This window comes from Prionailurus viverrinus, chromosome C2 (assembly GCF_022837055.1).
Source record: "Prionailurus viverrinus isolate Anna chromosome C2, UM_Priviv_1.0, whole genome shotgun sequence".
Classification (NCBI taxonomy): domain Eukaryota; kingdom Metazoa; phylum Chordata; class Mammalia; order Carnivora; family Felidae; genus Prionailurus; species Prionailurus viverrinus.
Genome location: NC_062569.1, coordinates 26,937,773 through 26,954,521, shown reverse-complemented (window position 1 = coordinate 26,954,521; position 16,749 = coordinate 26,937,773). Strand labels below are relative to the sequence as shown.

Here is a 16,749-nt window from a genome sequence, read left to right as displayed (position 1 = left end):
TTGTCATGGCTGAATGACATTCCATTGTGTGTATATACCACACTTCTTTATCCATTCATTTGCTAATGGATATTTAGGCTGTTTCCCAATCTTGGCTATGATGAATATATTGTAATGAATATGGGAGTGCAGATAGCTCTTTGAGATCTTGATTTCATTACCCGGAAGTGGGATTGCTGGATCACCTGGTAGTTTTGTTTTTGTTTTTGTTTTTGTTTTTGTTTTTGTTTTTGTCCAAACTCCAGACAGTTTTCCATAGTGGCTTTACCATGACCAATTTACATTCCCACAAGCAGTGAACAAGGATTTCCTTTTCTACACGCCCTCACCAACACTTGTAGTCTCTTGTCTTTTTTACCATAGCCATTTTAATAGGTATCATGTGATAACTCCTTCAAGTTTTGATTTGCATTTCCCTGATGATTAGTGATGTTGAGCACCTTTTCATGTGTCTGTTGATCATCTGCATGTCTTTGGAAAAATCTGTATTCAGTTCCTCTGACCATTTTGTAATTGGATTGTTTGTTTTTGCTATTTAATTGTGTGGGTTCTTTATATATTTTGGATATTTACCCCTTATCAGATATATGATTTGTAAATATTTTCTTCCATTCTTAAGTTGCCTTTTCATTTTGTTGGATTTCGTTTTGCTCTGCAGTAGCTTTTTGAAAAAAAAATTTTTTTAACATTTATTTATTTTTGAGACAGAGAGAGACAGAGCATGAACAGGGGAGGGGCAGAGAGAGAGGGAGACACAGAATCTGAAACAGGCTCCAGGCTCTGAGCTGTCAGCACAGAGCCCGACGCGGGGCTCGAACTCACGGACCATGAGATCATGACCTGAGCCGAAGTCGGACGCTTAACCGACCAAGCTTTTTGTTTGATGTAGTCTCACTTATTCCTTTTTGCTTTTGTTGCCTATGCTTTTGGTGTCATATCCAAAAAACCACTTCTAAGATCAATGCCAAAGAGCTTTTCCCCTATATTTTCTTTTAGGAGTTATCTGATTTTAGGTCAAATTGAAGTCTTTAATCCATTTTCAGTTAATTTTTGTGAGTGGTGTAAGATAGACGTACAATTTCATTCTACATGAGTTTATCCAATTTTTCCATTATCATTTATTGAAGAAACAATCCTTTCCCTACAGTGTTTTCTTGGCTCCTTTGTCAAATATTAGGTAACCATATATGCAAGGGTTAGTTTCTTGGTTCTCTGTTCTGCTCCATTGGTATGTGTCCATTTAAATTTTTTGTTTAAGTTCATGTATTTATTTTGAGAGAGACAGAGAGAGGGAGCAGAGGAAGGGCAGAGAGAGAGGGAGAGAGAGAATCTCAAGCAGGCTCCGCACTGTCAGCGTGGAACCCAACATAAGGCTCAAACTCACAAACTGTAAGATCATGACCTGAGGTGAAACCAAGAGTCAGATGCTTAACTGACTGAGCCACCCAGGGGCCCCAGTATGTGTCCATTTTATGCCAGTACCATAGTAACTTTATTACTGTGGCTTTATAGTATAGTTTGAAATCAGGAAGTTTATGCCTCCAGCTTTGTTCTTCTTTCTCAGAATTGCTTTGGCTATTTGGGGTCTTCTGTGGTTCCATACAAATTTTAGGATTGGCTTGTCTATTTCTTTTTTTTTTTTAATTTTTTTTTCAACGTTTATTTATTTTTGGGACAGAGAGAGACAGAGCATGAACGGGGGAGGTGCAGAGAGAGAGAGAGACACAGAATCGGAAGCAGGCTCCAGGCTCTGAGCCATCAGCCCAGAGCCTGACGCGGGGCTCGAACTCACGGACCACGAGATCGTGACCTGGCTGAAGTCGGACGCTTAACCGACTGTGCCACCCAGGCGCCCCTGGCTTGTCTATTTCTACGAAAAATTGTCATTAGACTTTTGATAGGGATTACATTGAATCTATAGATGGCTTTGGGTAGTGTGGATATTTTAACAATATAAATTCTTTTGTTCCACAAACAGGGGGTCTTTCTATTTATTCATGTCCGCTGAGAGTTGATGTTCATTCAGTTTATCCTATTTGGAATCAAGGTTTGATTAAGTAACGACCTTTGCTATTTGTAGATCATAAATAACACAATATCAAATATCAAAGTAAATGTTTCAGTTGGAAGACTTTCAGGATTTTGATGTTTTCTATAGGTCCCTCTACTTTCTGTCTTATTATTTTAAATACATATAGAGTGCTAATACTCTAAGACAGGATTCCTCAACCTGTTTTGAGGCTAATTGTGTGTGTGTGCGTGTGTGTGTGTGTGTGTGTGGTGTGTGTGTGTGTATATGTGTGTTCTGTACATTGCAGGATGTTTAGCAGCATCCCAGGCCTCTAACCACTAGGTGTCAGTAGCAACCCTGCCCCTCCCCCCATCTTGTTAAGACAATAAAAAATATCTTTGGACATTGTCAATATCTTCAGAACACTTGTGGCATGGCTGTTTATTAATGAGGTGGGATAACAGTATAGTATGGCAGTATAATATAGTATGGTATGTTTTCCAAAGATCTGATCCCAATGTCATATATATGCTTCACCACACTTGCTCTTCTTGTAAGGTGACCTTGGTATGCCTTCATCGAGAGGTCTATTGATTTTTTTCTCTTGAAACTGGGTGGAACTTTGTGACTACCTTACCCAATATAAGGTGGCGGATGTGACATTGTGTCACTGAGGCTAGATTATAGAAGGCAACACAACTTCCCCTTGGCTCTCTCTCACTGGAGGCCTGAACTTGGAGCTTATCTACTATGTTGTGAGGTCAGCCAGGTCACTTGGAGAGGCTGTGTGTGGCTATTGCAGCAGACAACTCCAGCTAGACCTCCACCACAGCCGGGACCAACCTCCAGACCCGGGAGTTAGAGAGCCTTCAGATGAGTTCAACTGCCAGCCTTTATGTCTCCGCCTGAGACCTCAGACATCGTAGAGATAAGCTCTCCCTGTTTGAATTCCAGGTCCACAGAAACCATGAGAGATAGTAAATTCTTTTTATTTTAAACCACTATCTTGAGATAATTTCTTATACAGCAATAGATAATTAAAACATGTAGCTAAACAGCTTCTTCACTATAGAGAACGAACTGGTTATTAGAGGGGAAGTGGGTGGGGAGATGGGTAAAATAGGTGAAGGGGATTAAGAGTACACTTATCATGATGAGAACTGAATAATGGTATATAGAATTGTTGAGTCACTATCTTGTATACCTGAAACTAATATAATATATAATGCTGTGTGTTAACTATATTGGAATTAAAATTAAAAAACTCAAAACATGTAGGTTAAATCAGTTCCCTAATGTGCATTATATACATATATAAGCAATTAAGAGGGTATAATATTACTTGAATAGGATTAGGATTAGCCCCTAATACTGATGTTATACTGTCTCTCCCTTCAACGCACAAGTATTCCGATTCCTAAAAGAAATAAGTCTCAATCTTCCTGAATTCCATTAAAAACAAAACATTCAAAACAAACATACCTATACTATAACTACCAGATTCTTCTCTATACCATCACCTTTATCACTAGTCCACAGAAACATCACGATGTTGATTCATGATATGGCAAGCACTGTCAAACTGCATCAATTAACATTTTAGGGGAATTTATATTCCTACAAGCAAACCATATTCAGCTGTTAGAAACACATGAACTAAAGGCCATGAGTTTAGTTTTATTTTTTAAGCCACATGGGCATACTTGCCTGCTACAAACAAGAGACTGTAAAGGTCACACTGTAATATGAAAGTCATCTTCAGTATAATTGCAAACTCAACACTGGTGTCCCCTGGAATTAAGTGACTTTAAAATTCTAGAATAAAATAAATTAGTTAACTTTTTACAGGATTCTATCAGTTAAAAAAGATTTTTGGTTATAAGTAATAGAAAATCCAGGCAACAGTGGCTTAAACAAATGTTTATTTTTCTCATGCAATCAGAAATTTGAAGACTGGGACCACTGACATTGGTTCAGAGGCTTGACCACTATTAGGGCCAACATTATTGGGATTATCTTTGCCTTTCCCTCATGCCTCTTGGATCATGGTAATATTATAGATACTGTAGCTCTGAAGATCTCATATGTCATCAATGTTGGAAGGTCAGAGGGGAAAAGGTGGTGCCAGCAGATTTCTCCTTATATCTTGTTGGACAAAAAAAAAAAAAATCCCATGGCCATTCCTAGTGCAAGGGAGACTGGGAAGACAAATATACAGCTTTCACAACCTCTGTGCAAGAGGCAGGCAAGGGAGAAGTTTCTTGGAGGAGTCTGAAGTGTCTGAAATGACTTCAGAAATGATCATTTATCTTGGTCAAATATTCATAAAAACATTGACCAATACAATGTATAGATATATAAGGTCTTCTATATACTCATAAGCTCATCCATCTTATTATAACTCATATACATTATACATCTCAGGTTTCCAAACTGGGTGAAATTTTCATTGGTTAATCAACATATATAGTACGAGCCCATTTTTGTGAAAAATAAATATGAACAACTAGAAATTTAAAAAAATGTGGAAGAATAGATACACACTAAAGTATTACCAGACTTATACATCTGTCCCTTTTTTATGTTTTCTCACATATCTATAATAAAACATATTAACTGTAAGACAAAAGAGTAATACATATAGAAAATTAGCATTTAAAATTTTAACTTTAAAAAATAGAAACCAATGAGAGAGAATTTCTTTTAACATTGGTATATTGTCTTTCAAATGGACATACCCACGCATTTGAATGCATAAAAATCCTATACATGTTGGCATTATCTCATTTAGTACCATTATATCTCATCATCTCAGTCATGTTGTAATGGTGCTACAGGGACTCTTCATTTCTCATGTATTTATTATCTAATGCCCAAAGTTACAATGCTGAGCCTAAGAACAATGATCATTAAAAAAACTCATTAATGAACAGACCACCAATGAACTTACTGCCTGGCCAAATATTGTTGTGTACTCAAAAACTAGCACATGTTCTTGTTTAACACATCAGTATCTTTGTGTTTCTCATCTACTACTTTTGACTTACTGAGAATGTGATCTTAGGTAAGTTATTTACCTCTGTCTCCATTTTATCTTTGGAAAAATGGGGATGTAATGGCATCTACTTTGTGGAATTAATTGGCAGTTTAAATGAATTAATATCTGGCACGTTTTAAGCCCTATATAAGTGGGAGATTTTATTATTTTTTTCAAGATTTTATTTAAATTCCAGGGGCGCCTGGGTGGCTCAGTCGATTAAGCGTCCGACTTCAGCTCAGGTCACGATCTCGCGGTCCGCGAGTTTGAGCCCTGCGTCGGGCTCTGGGCTGATGGCTCAGAGCCTGGAGCCTGCTTCCGATTCTGTGTCTCCCTCTCACTCTCTGCCCCTCCCCCGTTCATGCTGTGTCTCTCTCTGTCTCAAAAATAAATAAACGTTAAAAAAAATTAATAAATAAATAAATAAATTCCAGTTAGTTAACATACAGTGTAATATTAGTTTCAGGGGCAGAATTTAGTGATTCATCACTTACATATAGCACCCACTGCTTATCACAACATATGCTGTCCTTAATGCCCATCACTCATTTAACCCATTCCCCTTCCAACCTCCCCTCCAGTAACCCTCAGTTTGTTCTCTGTGGTTAAGAGTCTATTTCCTGGTTCACCTCTCTCTCTCTCTTTTTTCTCTCCCGTGTCCATCTGTTTTGTTTTTTAAATTCCACATATGGGTGAAATCATACGGTATTTGTCTTTCTCTAACTGGTGTGTATATATATATGTGTGTGTGTGTGTGTGTGTGCATATATGTATATACATATATATATATATATATATATGTATATACACCACATCTTCCTTATCCATTCATCAATTAATGGACATTTGGGCTCTTTCCATAATTTGGCTATTGTTGATAAGGCTGCTATAAACATCTGGATGCATGTATACTTTGAATCAGTATTTTTGTATACTTTGGATAAATACCTAGTAACGCAATTTCTGGATCGTAGGGTAGTTCTATTTTTAATTTTTCAAGGAAACTCCATGCTGGTTTCCAGAGTGGCTACACCAGTTTGTATTCCCACCAACAGTGTAAGAGGGTTCCCCTTTCTCCACATCCTCCCCAACATCTGTAGTTTCCTGTGCTGTTAATTTTAGCCATTCTGACTGGTGTAAGATAATATCTCATAGTAGTTTTGATTTGTGTTTCCCTGATGATGAGTGATGTTGAGCATCTTTTGTTGTGTCTGTTAGTCATCTGTATGTCTTCTTTGGAAAAATGTCTGTTCATGTCTTTTGCCCACTTTTTAACTGGATTATTTGGTTTTTGGGTGTTGAGTTTTATAAATTCTTTATAGATTTTGGAAACTAATCCTTTATCAGGTATGTCATTTGCAAATATCTTCTCCTATTCTGAAGGTTGCCTTTTAGTTTTGTTTCCCTTGCCTCTAGAGATGTGCCTAGTAAGAAGTTGCTGTGGCCGAGGTCAAAAAGGTTGCTGCCTGTGTTTTCCTCTAGGATTTTTATGGCTTCCTGTTTCACATTTAGGTCTTTCATCCATTTTGAGATTATTTTTGTGTACGGTGTAAGAAAGTGGTCCAGTTTTGTTCTTTTGCATGTGGCTATCCAGTTTTCCCATCACCAATTGTTGAAGAGACTGTCGTTTTTTGATTGGATATTCTTTCCTGCTTTGTCAAGGATTAGTTGACCATACAGTTGTGGGTCCATTTCTGAGTTTTCTATTCTGTTCCATTTATCTTCATGTCTGTTTTTGTGCCAGTACCATACTGTCTTGATCACTACAGCTTTGTTATGTAACTTGAAATCTGGAATTATGATGTCTCCAGCTTTGTTTTTCTTTTTCAAGATTTCTTTAGCTATTTGGGGTCTTTTGTGGTTCCATACAAATTTTAGGATTGTTTGTTCCAGCTCTGTGAAAAATATTGGTGATATTGTGATAGGGATTGCATTAAATGTGTGGATTGCTTTGGGTAGTATAAACATTTTAACAATATTTTTTCTTCTAATCCATGAACATGGAATGGTTTTCCATTTATTTGTGTCATCTTCAATATATTTTATCAGTTTTCTACACTTTTCAGAATACAGATATTTTACCTCTTTGGTTAGGTTTATTCCTAGATATCTTATGGTGTTTAGTACAATTGTCAATGGGATTGATTCCTTGATTTCTCTTTCTGCTGCTTCCATTATTAGTGTGTAGAAATGCAACAGATTTCTGTGCACTGATTTTATATCCTGCAACTTTACTGAATTTGTGTATCAGTTCTAGCAATTTTTTGGTGGAGTCTTTAGCGTTTTCTACATGAAGTTTTCCAGTATTATGTTAAATAACAGTGGAGAGAGTGGACCTCCCTGTCTTGTTCCTTACCATAGGGGAAAGTTCTCAATTCTTCCCCATTGAGTATGATATTAGCTACCGATCTTTCATATATGGCCTTTGTGATGTTAGGGTATGGTATATTCCCTCTGTCCCTACATTGTTGAGGGGTTTTATCTTGAATTGATGTTGTACTTTGTCAAATGCTTTTTCTCTCTCTTCTTCTTCTGGGACTCCTATGATATGAATGTTACTACATTTGATGGGGTCTCTGAGTTCCCTAAGTCTACTCTTGTGATCCATGATTTTCCTTTCTCTCTTTTGTTCAGCTTCATTATTTTCTATAACCATCTTTAATATCACTTATTCATTCCTCTGTTTCTTCCATCCTTGTGGTCATTACATCCAGCTGGTTTTGAATCTCATTTATTGCATTTTTCATTTCTGCCTGTTTTTTAGCTTTTTATCTTTGCAATAGAGTTTTCCTGATGTCTTCCATAGTTTTCTCAAGCCTAGTGAGTATCCTTATGATTGTTGCCTTAAGTTTTCCATCAGGTATATTACTTATATCTGTTTTGATTAGATCTATGGCTGTGATCTTTTCTTGTTCTTTCTTCTGGGGTGAATAACTGCATCTTGGCATTTTGTCTAGGTCTCTGTCTTTTCTGTGTTAAAAAAGCCTGTTATATTTCTTGTTCCTGAGAGTAATTGCTTTATGAAGAAGAGGTCATATGATTTCCAGGGCCTGGTGCTTCAGGGAATGTCTTGGTATATGCTGTGTGGACTCTACTGCTATGCTTTGGCTGCTCTATCCCTCAGGTCAGTCATTTGCAGAGGTTCTCCTTGCCTGTAGTGGGCAGTATTTGGACCTTGGCCAGAGTATGGCACATTTTAATGAGGTGTGCTCTAGTGCTTGTTAAATGAGATCTCATGCTTCTTCCAGTAGAACTGAAGCCTTGCAGAACTCTATGGTTGGTAGATGTGGTGCATGCAGAGGTTTCTGCTGGTCTTCTGGGGACAGGGTCCACTGTGTTGGTCCTTAGGCACACTTACAGGAAAAAAGCAGTAACAGCAGGGTGCAAGAGGGCAGGACTTGGTGTAAGCAGGCTGGGCAGCCAGTGTTGGCGCTGTTCTATTTACTGAAGTTGGTTTATGCTGAAGGACACAGGAAGGAAATGGCCCCAGCCAGCTTCTTTGTCCCTGGAGAGGGACTCAGTGCTTGCTGCTCTCAGGGAAGCACCCCAGAAGAGCAAATAATTTCCCCTCATGTATCCCAGGCATTTTTCAGATTTCTGTCTTATGTTGTCTCTGGGTTGCTTGCCTGCCTTCTCTCCAGGAGCAGCGCAGAACCCTCTGGACTCTCTCCCAGGCAAGCCTGCTGACTTTTAAAACTCCAACCTTTAGGGACCTGGTGTGGCAGGGACTGGTGCTGGTCCTCTGGGAAAGGGTCTGTCCATGCTGGGACTGTTGCAGGTTTGATCGAGTAAGGGAGCTGTGCCAGAACACAGGCACATGGGATTTGGAGCAAAGCAGCCTAAACAGCCAGTGTCTGGGTTAGCCACCCTCAACAGGTGTGTCCGGGCCTATGTTGAGGGCTGGGGGAGGGAAATGGCAGCTTGGCTCTTTCGACCCTGGAGAGGTGACTCTGCGAATGCCACCTATCTCAGATGTGCTCCAAGAAGAATGAACAATTTCCTCCTTGTGTTCCTTAGGTGATCCTCTCAGATCTTGCTGTCAGCCCTAGGGTTGCTTGCTTGCCTTCTCTCCAGGAGTAGGGCAGCACCTTCTGGGCTCTATCCCAGCCAAGCCCACAGACCCCTAAAATCCCAGTCTTAAATCCCCATGGTTACAAAAACTCATGAAAATCAGTCCCTTTCATTTTCCCAGCCTGCCTTTGGGGAAATGTTCTCCTTGTGCCTTGCCCTGGGTGCCTCTCTCTCTCTTTCTTTCTCTCCCCCCACCCCCCTTGCATTTCTCTGCAACCAGGGCTTCCTCCCCTCTGCAACATCCGTGATTCTTTTCTCCCTCAAACCACATCTCCATACTTCCTGCCTTCCTTGATGTGATCTCTTCTCTCCCTTTGGTTATGCAGTTTGTTCTGTCAGTCCTCAGGTTGATTTCTTGCGTATTTAGAATGATTTGATATTTATCTAGCTGTGTTTAAAGGAGAGACAAGCCTAGGGTCCTCCTACTATGATGCCATCTTAGCTCCCCCCAACTTAGCAAGTTATTACTACAAGCTCAAGTATAAAAGTCAAAAGGATACTGGATACATGAGCTCAGGGGCCAGGTAAGGGTTTGAGAGAAAAAAAAAATAGCATTATCAGCATATTGATATTTAAATACACAGAACTAGAAAAAGTCACCTAAGAGGGAAGTTAGATGGAGATCAAGTATCTAGAAAAACAGAAGATGCTCTAAGCATGCTATTGAATGGGGCCCAACTAGTAGGCACCATATTTGCTGAACAATTTACTCAACACTAGAAAAATTATATTCATGGTGCCTACTTAACTTGATAACTGGTGTCTTTTCTACAAAGACTCAAAGAAAGAAATCTCACCTTGAAGTTGGTCTAGGGAAAATGTGTGGTTTTTTTTCCTATGTTAATTAGTCTGTTTTTCTTTACCAGACAATGAGAACTATGTGAACCACAAATTTACTTTTTGGGATTTGTTGTCGTAATTTCAAAGCTAAATAGAAAACTCATCTGAAGTTAAAGTACTATTTCTTTGCTCCTTTAATAACCCTCTATTGTTTCCCTTTTCATCATCTGACTTAAACTTGTAAAGTCAGTTCAAATCCTTTGTGGGAGAGAATTGGTACAGGAGTAGAAGTGGAAAAAAAAGTGGCAAAGTAGAGGAACGGCACTCTAGATGGATTCTGTTTGCCCACATCCATCATCTCTCACTGTCCTTCTCAGGCCCCTGCAATGGCCTCTTGGCTTCTAACCTGTCAAACTTCTCCCCACCAGGAGGCCTTCACATTTACTCTTTCCTTTGCTTAGAAGATTCTTTCCCCTACTCTTTTTGTAACCAAAACTTGCTCATCTTTCAAGTCCCGGATTAAATGCCAACAGTTCAGGAAGCTCCTCCCTAAATGCACCCCTCCCCCCATTACATCATCTCACACACCCTGTACTTTATCTTATAGGACTTATTATCATTAAAATTATTTGATTTTCAGGACAACTATCATCTTCTTTTAAAAACTTGGTTTAGGGGTGCCTGGGTGGCTCAGTTGGTTAAGCATTCGACTTTGGCTCAGGTCATGATCTCGTGGTCTGTGAGTTGGAGCCCCGTGTAGGGCTCTGTGCTGTCAGTTCAGAGCCTGGAGCCTGCTTCACAGTCTGTGTCTTCCTCTCTCTCTCTCTGCCCCTCCCCATTCACTCTCTATCTCTCTCAAAAAATGAATAAATATTAAAAAAAAAAAAAAACCAACTTGGTTTAGCCTTTGCATTCCCATTTTTTCAAGAATAAAGTTTCACCTAACATTAGACATTTGAAGGTAACTGGGGGCTAGCTCTCTCTCTGTCTACTAATCCCTTATATAATTATGAAACAGCTGTAGGTCAGGCAGCTTAGGTGTTTTTAAATAAGATACAGGGAAGTGATAGCAGAATGAAATAATTACCAATTTTAATAACATTTTCTGCCATTTCTTTCACTCTGAAATATTCAGTCCATATTTAAATTTCCCCAAATATGCATGAAATATCTTCATAGCTTTTTTAATCTTGGGTCAGGTTGAGGTTTGTACATTGCATTTGAGTCTTATGTCTCTTTGAGTCTTTTACTCTAGAAAAGTCTCTCCATGTTTTTCATAGTATTGACTTTTTGAAGAATCCAGGCTGATGTTCCATTTTCTGGGTTTGTCAGATTGTTTCCTGATGGTATTGCTTAAATTATTCCTCTATCTCTTACTTTTTATAAGCTGAAGTTCAGTCCAGAGAAAGGCTATCAAATAAAAATATAGCATGAGCCACTTATAAAATTTAAAGTCATCTGGTAGCTACACTTTAAAAAGTAAAAAAAAAAAACAGATTAGTTTTAATAAGATATTTATTTAAACCAATATATCTGAAATATTATTTTAATATATAATCAATATTAAAAGCTATCAATGATACTTTTTTCCATTTTTTTTTTGTGCTAAGTTCTTTAAATCCTGTGTGTTTTTTTTACACGCTTACAGCACATCTCAATTTGGAGTAGCCACACTTCGAGTGCTCAATAGTCAGATATGGCTAGTGCCTATCATATTGGACAGTGAGGTCTAGAGGCTTGATTAGATTCAAGTTAAACATTCTTGGTAAGAATGCTTCCTGGGTGATACTGTGTACTGTCCATTGCATTATATCAGGAGCCTTGCAATACTACTTGCAATACCTACTCTTAGCAATATTAAGTTTGATCACTTTGATAAAGGGTTCACTGCCAGCATTTCCCACTAAATGAATGAAAAGATTCATTCTCCACGCTTCCTGATCTAGAAAGTAATCTGTAGCTATTCCTTGGACACATGAGTCTATCTTGTTGCCCCAACCCTTTCTGCCCGATGCATGTAGAATCCATTGATAGTCTTTGTGGCAATCAATTATTATATTGCAGTTACACAGTGATAATTTCCTATGATTCCCTTTCCCTCTGTTAGCTGGCAATTTCTACAAAAAAAAGAAAATGTTTACTATTACATTAGGAATTCTCTTTTACTCCTTTTCCTTAGGATGCAAGGATTACAGGGAATCCACATGGATACCTCACAGGATTGGAAGTGCACTGGTGAGGTGAGTAGCCCAGAAGAGGCAAGGAATGATAGAGATTTGGAAGATGAATGTATTGGTTAAGGTAAGACTAACAACTGTAGCAAATGATGTCAACATTTCACTGACTTAATACATAGGAGTTTACGTTTGCTTATATAAAAGTCCTGTTTGGGTATTCCTATTTAACAGGTGGTCTTTCTCCAGGTTGTGATTCAGGAACATAGGCTCCTACCATCTTGTGGCTCTGGCATTACCTAAGGCCTTGAAGTTCCCTGCATCTAGGCTGAAGCAAAGAGAGAGCAGAGAAGGTCATTCACCTCTTAACTTCCTTGACCTGGAAGTGAAATACATAACTTCCACTTATACTTCCTAGTAGAGAGCTAGTCATTTGGCCCCCCTCATATGCAAGGGGTGGGGTGTTCCTATACAGATACTCTTCTGTGACATCTATTTTCTGTAGAAGGGAGTTAGCCATTGCTGCCACAATGCATCTGAGAGGCTGTTGACCAGAGGATAGAAGAGTGTTTGCTGGCTCTTTACTCTTTATACTCCACCAGTGGCAAGCAAATTTTATTTTTTTTATTTATCCTCAAAAGGACTAGGTGAGATTCCTTTAAAAAAAAAAAAAAAACCCAAAAAACCAAAAACCTCCTGGGCAGCCATGATTGCTGCTTAAAAACAGAAAGAAAAAAAAAAAAGAAAAAAAAAAGAAAGAAATAAAAGGAAAGAAAGCCATAGAAGTTCTTATACAAGGCATTGAAAAATAGTTCATGAATTATTTCACAAAACGTGGGGAAAATGCATGATTGATCTAAATTGAGACAGATTTATCTCATTTCTATACCATGGGTTCTCTGTTGAAGAGATGTTTAAAGCACCTACATACATGGAATTCAACTTCTGAGATATAAACATAATCCTAAAATATTATCTGCTAAACAACTGTGTGTGTGTAGCAATTCTTATATATTCCTAGTCCTAGAACTCATGATCTTGGCCCTAATGGTCACAAACCTTATAAGGCAATATCCACTGATTCAAATATCTATTGAATGTCTACTGTGTGTCAGAAACTGTTCTAGTTGTTGAAGATACCTTGGTGAATAAGAATTACACAACCACTAACCTCATGGGGTTTATGGTGCGGTGGGAAAACATCCATTAAACAAATAGTTCCCATCTCTCAAAAATGAAATGATTCCAATGGTAATAAATGCTATGAAGAAAAAAGTTCATTGTCCATGAGATTATGTAATGGTGGTTGTGGGAAGACTTCAAGAAAGACCTTCCAGAAGTATTGGCACTTAATCTGAGACTGGAAAGAAGAGTAAGTTCTGCTATATAATTAAAAAAATTTTTTTAACGTTTATTTATTTTTGAGACAGAGAGAGACAGAGAATGAACGGGGAAGGGGCAGAGAGAGAGGGAGACACAGAATCGGAAGCAGGCTCCAGGCTCTGAGCCATCAGCCCAGAGCCCAATGCGGGGCTCGAACTCACGGACCGCGAGATTGTGACCTGAGCTGAAGTCGGCCGCTTAACCGACTGAGCCACCCAGGCGCCCCAAGTTTTGCTATGTAAAGAGTGGGGGAAAGGGTGTTCCAAACAGAGGAAGGAGTAAATGTGAAGGCCAAGTGGTAGAGGGAAGCTTGACAGTTAGGAACAAAGGGAGGCCACTGTGGGGGACTAAGAGGGGCAGTGAGTGATGCCAGTTATGGTGGGGGGTGTGGTTAGGCGTCAGATCATGCAGGGTCTTGCAGGCCAAGCTAAAGATTTTTAGCTTTAGCCTAAAATCAGGAGGCAGAACCTGGAAGTATAATCCTTATGATTATAGTTGTATCTTAAAAAAACATTAGTAGTAGACATGTTAGACATTAAAACATTTTACAATGATTAAAACAATGTAGATGACTTGAATGACAACTCAATGTATAGAAGAGAAAGTCCAGCAGAAGATCCACCCAAATATATAAAGGAAATTTGTATGTGGTAAATATGACATTTCAAATGAGTTTGGGGAAAATGGATTACTTATTAACATTTTTGGATACCTTCTTGAGTATCCTTCTTGAGAGAAAATTAAGCTGGACCCGTACCTCAGAAATTTCAGGACACAGAATGGAGTCACAAAAGATCCAGAAGAAATCATGAAAGAAGTACAAAAAATAATATTGTAGGTGGGGAATGCCTTTTCTGAGTAGGTTTCAAAATCTACACGTTGCAACAATGATGGCTTGGACTAAGCCCTGGAGAGATGGCAGTGGATAACTTTAAGGCATGTTTTGGAGGCTGAATCATTAGGAGCAGATGATTATTGAATGGTGATGGTGGGGGTTGACGAAAGAGGGAGAGAGTAGAAAGATGTCAAGGATGACTTAATGACTTCTAAATTGGAAGTTTGAGGAATCCAGTGGGTGGTACTCTTGCCTCCTGAGATGGGAAATAAGGGAGGAGGGGATTTTAAAAGGATGACAGAAAAAAAATTCAGCTTTGGGTTAAAATATTTTGTGCTAGAATGTTTTGTGTTAAAATATTTCAAAGGACAACACGAAGAAAGTGAAAAGACAACACAGAGAAAAACTATTTGCAAATCTGATAAGGGACTTGTACCCAGAGTATATAAAGAACTCTTAAAACTCAATAATAAAAAGACAAATAACCCAATGAAAAAATGGGCAAAATATTTGGAGAGATATTTCTCTAAAGAAGATATATGAGTGGCCAATAAGCACACAAAAAGATGATTAACATCATTAGTCGTTAGGAAAATGCAAATAAAAACCACAGTGAGATACTTCACACCCATTAGGATGGCTTTAATCCAAAAGAAACAAACAAGAGTCAGTAACAATATGGAGAAAATCAAACCCTCACATATTGCTGGTAGGAATGTAAAATGGTGCAGCAACTTTAGGGGTGCCTGGATGGCTCAGTTGGTTAAGTATCCGACTTTAGCTCAGGTCATGATCTCACAGTTCATGGGTTCGAGCCCAGAGTCCGGCTCTGTGCTGACAGCTCGGAGCCTGGAGCCTGCTTCGGATTCTGTGTCCCCCGCCCATCCCCCACTCCCTGCCCTACTTCTGTTCATGCCCTCTCTCTCTTTCTCAAAAATTATAATAAACATTTAAAAAATGGTGCAGCAACTTTGGAAAACAGTTTGACAGTTTATCAATATGTTAAACATAGAGTTACCATATGATTTCATAATTCCATTCTTAGGTGCTTACCCTAGAGGAAATAACACATGACCACACAAAGCCTTCTACAGGAATGTTCATAGAAGTGTTATTGTAATAACCAAAAAGTAGATAGAACCCAGGTGTTCATCAATCAATGAATGGATAAACAAAATGTGGAATATATATGCAACAGAATATTTGGCAATAAAAAGAAATTAAGTACTGATACAAGCTACAGCAGAGATAATCCTCAAAAACATGTGAAGTGAAAAAAGTCAGTCGGGAAGACTACATATTGTATACCACGTATATGAAATATCCAGAATAGGTAAGTCCATAGAAATAGAAAGTCGATTCGTGATTGCTTAGTGCTGGGAGGGGTAGGAGAAAGGGAGATAATGGGAGTGACTGCTTATAAGTACTGAATTTATTTTGGGGAGTAATGAGAATGTTCTAAAATTAAATTATAGAGATGATTGAACAACTCTGTAAATATATAAAAAGCCACTGAGTTGTGTATTTTAAACAGGTGTACTTTATCGTATGCAAATTATATCTCAAGTAAAGCTCTTAAAAATTCAGCTGGGGGATATATTAACCTTCCTAAATAAACCTGTGAATTCTCTTAAAGAACTCTGTTCCGGGGACGTCAGAAGCCACAGAGTTCAGGGAACGATAGGTAGAAGACCAGGGTGGAGAATAAATTGACAGCACGTTTTATTTTCTTCCTCCAGGCGTCAGCGTGAAGCCACGCCCCTTCCTCGTTTCCTAGCAACCAATTCCACCACCATTCGCTTGCTTCCTTAAACCTCTCTCCGTCGTCACTTCCGCTCTGAGACCGGAATGAGGTCAGAGCCGGCAGCTTTCCCGGGAGTTCGGCGTTTGTGTCTGCCTCAGCTGGAGAAGTGTTTCCCTGGAACTGGCGGCCTCCCGTTCTATCCCGAGTCCCATCTCCCCTCCTGGTGGTGAGGCCCTCCAGGAGTCTAGAGGCCTTCGAAGGTCCGGAGATCCGCACGAGGGGAAGGCGAGGCCCACGAACGCGTGGCTCCCCGGGCAGAGTAGGGGGCTGGCGGGGGCAACTCCCGGGGTATCTGGAATCGCTTCAGCTTGGCTTCGTTCATCTGCGGCACGTTCCCCCTTCTCCGCTGCGGGCCACCGTGGTTTCTGGAGATTGGCATTTTTCGGCGTCCCTCCCCCAACGCCCCACCTCCTGCTTTTGAAGGAAGATCCTTAATACCGAAGACTTGCCCGGCTGCTGACCCCCAATCTCAGACCCTGAAGTGACCCGTCATGACCTCAGTGTGAGCTAGTGACCAACTTGTGACACTTTACAGAGTCCTGGGGTAAATATTTATATGTGCGCATGGCCGTGTGTGTATGTGTGTCTTTTATTAACTGCAAAATACGAGCTAGGAGAACCCTGGGTTCGTTTGGCAAGTGTGTATTTCGGTTT

General features: G+C 39.4%; 1 protein-coding gene across 2 annotated transcripts in view; it reads left to right on the top strand.

The window, feature by feature from the left end:
• Nucleotides 1-16,749, top strand: part of PIK3R4 (phosphoinositide-3-kinase regulatory subunit 4) — a 207,482-nt gene that overhangs the window by 118,316 nt on the left and 72,417 nt on the right. Inside the window, exons 2-4 of one of the 2 annotated variants that reach the window (XM_047875522.1) lie at nucleotides 12,079-12,139; nucleotides 15,337-15,624; nucleotides 16,031-16,639. The gene's annotated coding sequence lies outside the window, so the exon portion shown is untranslated. The remainder of the gene's footprint in view (nucleotides 1-12,078; nucleotides 12,140-15,336; nucleotides 15,625-16,030; nucleotides 16,640-16,749) is intronic. The other variant, XM_047875523.1, reaches the window with a different exon arrangement.